This window comes from Citrus clementina, unplaced genomic scaffold, assembly GCF_000493195.1.
Source record: "Citrus clementina cultivar Clemenules unplaced genomic scaffold, Citrus_clementina_v1.0 scaffold_7, whole genome shotgun sequence".
In the NCBI taxonomy this organism is placed as follows: Eukaryota; Viridiplantae; Streptophyta; class Magnoliopsida; order Sapindales; family Rutaceae; genus Citrus; species Citrus x clementina.
The window spans coordinates 20,740,368-20,745,481 of NW_006262075.1; the positions used below are offsets into that span (position 1 = coordinate 20,740,368).

The 5,114-nt window shown below is 33.6% G+C and overlaps 1 non-coding gene across 1 annotated transcript; it reads left to right on the forward strand.

Moving 5' to 3' along the window:
• The first annotated feature begins 146 nt into the window (after positions 1 to 146).
• TRNAM-CAU lies at positions 147 to 232 on the forward strand. Its single transcript is given in 2 exon segments — positions 147 to 184; positions 197 to 232. It is a non-coding gene; the product is annotated as a tRNA-Met (tRNA).
• The last annotated feature ends 4,882 nt before the right edge of the window (positions 233 to 5,114 follow it).

Below are 5,114 nucleotides of genomic sequence, written 5' to 3' on the forward strand. Positions count from 1 at the left end.
TCATAAATGATCTGGTGAATATTGCAACTGCACAACTGATATATTTCTGAAACAATTTATAAATTATTTTTGGATTAACCAGAGCCACAGCCCGGGGAATTGTATTGCTCAGCCTAATACAAATTTCATTCGAAAAAAACATCGGTGGGGTGGTGGCGCAGTTGGCTAGCGCGTAGGTCTCATAGCTTTCAGAGTAATCCTGAGGTCGAGAGTTCGAGCCTCTCTCACCCCACAAATAGGTTTTTGGTTTGGTTTTCATTTGAGGAAATTAACTGTTTTTTTCATTACACGAATTCACGTGAAAGCCGTAAATTAATTGACAATTTTGTTATCAATTTATTTATTGCTTGAGATTTCTGAATTCCGATGTTCTTTATAAACTTGCCTTGAGAGCAATAAAAAAACATAGGAGCACTTCAATTTTCAGTCAGCCATGATGCATAAATTAATGTCATTTTTCGGTTGCATTCACTTCTTAGTTAGGGATAACGCGGCTTTCATTATTGAGAGATTGTTGCCTAGTGGCTTTCATTTGCATATACTAGGAAAAGTTCAGAAGAATGCAACTATCATAGGTACACACATTTGCATATATAATTGCATTTAAATCGGGGAGGTAAAGATTAAAGAGGGACCAGATCCTGAACCATTACAAATTTATTGCATTATAAAAAAGAAGCTGAAAAATGGCTCTAATATTATCCTCGTGCATGGCCTTAATTATTAACAATCTCTACTCTTTCTTCATGCTCATACCAAATGCTGGGCTCGCTGCAAAGCCAAACGTCTATCTTATCCTTTTGGTCGGTTTACTTTGTAACCAAAATGTTGTCTGGCCAATAAGCAAAAATGATCCCATTCACAACGAATGGCAATCAAGTTTATCTTAATTAGCTTTTAAACAACTCAACAATCAGAAGGTGGAATTTGCCCGATCACCATCACTACTACCAGAGCACAAATTAGTGAACTTGAACTGTTAGTGAATCGAATGAAGCTGGAGCAGAGCATGATGTTGCTGTGTAGCTAACTGTAGCAGATCAATTCACTAAGCTGACCCGGTAGAGTTAGTTAGCTGGTTGAGCTGAAGTGCAAAATTAATTATGCAGCAAATGGTTATGTGATGTAACAAACTCGTGTGTGTTGAGCAAATTGTAGCTTAATATAAATATCAGTCTATATTCATTAAGCTGTAATGCTTGAGTAATATGAAACGCATATTATGCAACCCAAGAGAGGGGTGAATTGAGATTTTAAAATTTATGCAATACAATTCGCACAACAATTTAATCTATTGCCTTAATAAAATAAAAAATAATAAATTCAATCAAACACAATATTAAAAGAGTAAGGGAAGAGAAAACAAACACAATGATTTTTACTTGGTTCGGCTATCCCCGCCTACGTCCACGCCTCCAAGCTCGCCCGGCTTGAGGATTTCACTATCCAAGCCTCCGAAGGCTTCAAATGTTTACAATTGACTTTCAAGGTGTCAATGGACTTTTACAACAAGAGATTATCTCCCCAATCTCTTCACCCCAAGTGTTTCTCACACTTGTACACTTACAATTTGATGAGAAATGAAAATCACAATAATGAAACTCTCTTTAAGAGTGGATAACAAATTATAGCTCAATGATGATTCAATAAATGATGATTTGCGAAATAGAAGCTCAATATATGTTATATGATCTTATTTATGCTTGCATTTATTCTTAAAATGAAGTTGGAGTTCAGTTTTTATAGTTAAAGCCCGAAAATTAACCGTTATAGGTAAATTCTCGCGCCCAAGCGGTTAGCTGCTTGATTTATCCGGCTAGCCGCTCATGAACAGTGATATTATCGTTATTTTTGAATTTTGCTACAGTAATATTGTTCACTAAAATTACACTTTTAGCCCAAAACTTTCTATAATTATACTACGGCCTAAAACGTCATAAAACTTTACAAATGAATCCAATTTCAGAATTTCCTAACAATAGTTGTCTTTCCAAAACTTTTTGAAATTATGATATGGCCCCAAAGATATTATTATTTCGTAAAAAGGTCATTTTCAACATAATACCCATATTTTTTAAAGTTCTCAAAATCTTTCACTTTAGTCCAAAATGTTCATAAATTATAGTATGACCCAAAACATTTCAAATGTTTGTAAAAACGTCCAACTCCGAAATTTAATAATAATACTTATTAAAATCAAAGATTTCAAAACTTAGTATTTAAGTCCAAGTTACTCAAATCCACAAAATACTTTACTTTAAAAAAATAAACCTTTTAGTTTATGAAAATTATTTAATTAAATTAATCTCTTGAGTTTCTCAACTGCTAAATCATGCATTAATTAAATCATACCGGCTTTACAAGAATTTATCGCACTAATTTGTTCGTTGAGCTCTAAACTTTATTCTTGATTTCGCGGTTGTCCGTTGAGTGTCTTGAGCTTGATTTCACTTGATTCACTTGCATAAATATTACCCTTAAAAAACTAGTGAAAATGTGAAATACAATATTTATTAAATCACTTAATACATATGTTTGTTATCATCAAAATTACAATATGTGTAGCCTTTTAGGCTAACATAATAAAGGTTCTACAAACTTCTTTACAGAACTTTCTTTTATTTTCTTTCATTTTCTAACTTGCCAAACAATACAAAACACCTTTTCTTTCATGGTATCAGAGCCATAAATGGCAAATACAATTCAAAATAACAACTCCTTTAGTTTTGTTACGCCTGTAAAGCTAGATCAAAACAACTTCATTTTATGGCGCACACAAATTTTAGCATTGATAAAAGGAAACGGTTTGGAAGGGTTTATCAATGGTGATCGAGAATGTCCTAAGCAGTTTCTTTCTTCTGGAAACAACAATGGAGCTGAAATTTCAACTGAATATGGATCCAGATCTATTAATCCAGAGTTCATAGCTTGGATGAAGACTGATCAACTTCTGCTGAGTTGGATGATGTCGTTGATATAACAAAATCTACCTGCTATTGTGATTGACTCCACAACCTCAAAACAACTTTGGGAGACACTTACTAGTATGTTTATCTCTCAATCACAAGTTAGAATTCAAACACTTAGAATGCAGATTCAAACTATTAAGAAAGGTGCAATGCATATGTCTGATTACTTTGCAAAAGTAAAATGTATAGCTGATACTTTAGCTCTAACTGGAAAACCTGTTGAGTTAAGTGATCTTGTGATGCATGTATTAACTGGTCTTGATTCATTAGATTATAAATCTTTAGTCACAGCTGTTTTAGCTCGAGGTGAAAATATAACATTAGATGAACTATATTCTTTGCTATTAAATCATAAAAATAGAGTTGAGCAAAAGAAAGGAAAAATTGCTGGTGATGTGATGCACAATATGACAACAAATATTGCTTAGAAGAACTCATATGCTGGAAATAATTCTGGATATGGAAGTTTTAATGGATATAGATATGGTCAGTTTAATAATGGTGGTAATTCCTCTGAAATTGTTTGTCAAATCTACTTCATACCTAGTCATGTAGCAAATAGATGCAAAAATAGGTACAATTAATCTTTTATTCCACGGAGAAACTGTGGCAGAGGTAATATGAATGGTGGCAGAGGTTTTAATCAAGGGCAATATGGTAGAGGAAGAGCTTTTAATGGTAATGGTGGCTGAGGTTTTGGAGGTTTTGGTTCAAATGTTGGTTTTGGACAAAATACTGGTTTTGGCTATGCACCCAGGGGTTTTGGTTATCAAGGAAATATAGTGTATCCAGATAGTAATCCTTCTGCTTATTACTCATGCACTCCTGGACCATTTAATTTTGTTTCTGGTCAAGGAAATAATAATCTTGGACAGTTAAGTGCTTAATCTTCCTCAGCTATGCCTTCTTTACTTCCACTAGAACACATTGAAGATCCTTCATGGTATATTGATAGTGGAGCAACAAATCACATTACAAATGATCTAGGTAAACTTCTGGATTCACAAGTTTATACTGGTATTGAAAAATTGTTTGTTGGAGATGGAAATGCATTAGCTATTACACATGTAGGATCAATTGTGCTAAATACTTCAACTTCTAAACCTTTATTTCTTAACCATGTTCTTCATGTCCCTGCTATTACTAAGAATTTGCTTAGTATTTCAAAATTATTGGCAGACAATTCAGTTACTGTTGAATTTCTTGGTGATTTGTGTTTTATAAAGGCCAGGAACATAGGGAAAATTTTACTTGAAGGTGTTGTTAAAGGTGGCTTGTATAGAGTCTCTTCACATGCTGCTGTTCATTCAGTCTTTCTCAGTTCAGTTGGTCAAAATAAAATTCAGTCTCTCTTTGCTTGTTCTCCTGTTTTTAATTCTTATCAGTTCACTGCTGTTTGTTCTTATGAGTTGAATAAAAAGTCATGTTTGTCAGTTGTTATAAAGAGTTCTATTGATGTAAATCTTCTTCATAGAAGATTATGACACCTAGCATGTTACACTCTCAAAACTATACTCAAAACTTGTAACAACTCTACTGCTTATAATAAAATTGAAGGCTTGAAATTTTGTTCAGCATGTCAATATGGGAAAAATCATATGCTGTATTTTGATTCAGTTTAAACAAAAACTTCAGCACCCTTACAACTGATATATGCAGATCTTTGGGGTTCTTCTCATGTCTGTTCTATCCAAGGATATAGCTACTACTTATTAATCTTAGATGATTATAATAGATTTACCTGGATATTTCCCTTGTCAGCCAAATCTGATGCTCTTGAAGTGTTTACCAATTTCAAAATTTTCATTGAAAAACATCTTCAACTTCCAATCAAAACTGTCCAAACTGACTGGGAAGGGGAGTTCAGAATATTTTCCTCATTACTCACCGCTTCTGGTATCCATTTTAGACACCCTTGCCCACATATTCATCACCAAAATGGAAGAATTGAGAGGAAACATAGACACATAGTTAATGTAGGTATGACCTTATTAGCTCAAGCACATTTACCACTTAAATTTTGGTAGAATGCATTCCACACAACTTTCTATTTGATAAACAGACTTCCAACTCCAGTTCTAAACAACATTCTCCTTTCCAAAAGTTATTTCATCATCAACCAGATTACTCAACACTTAAAACCTT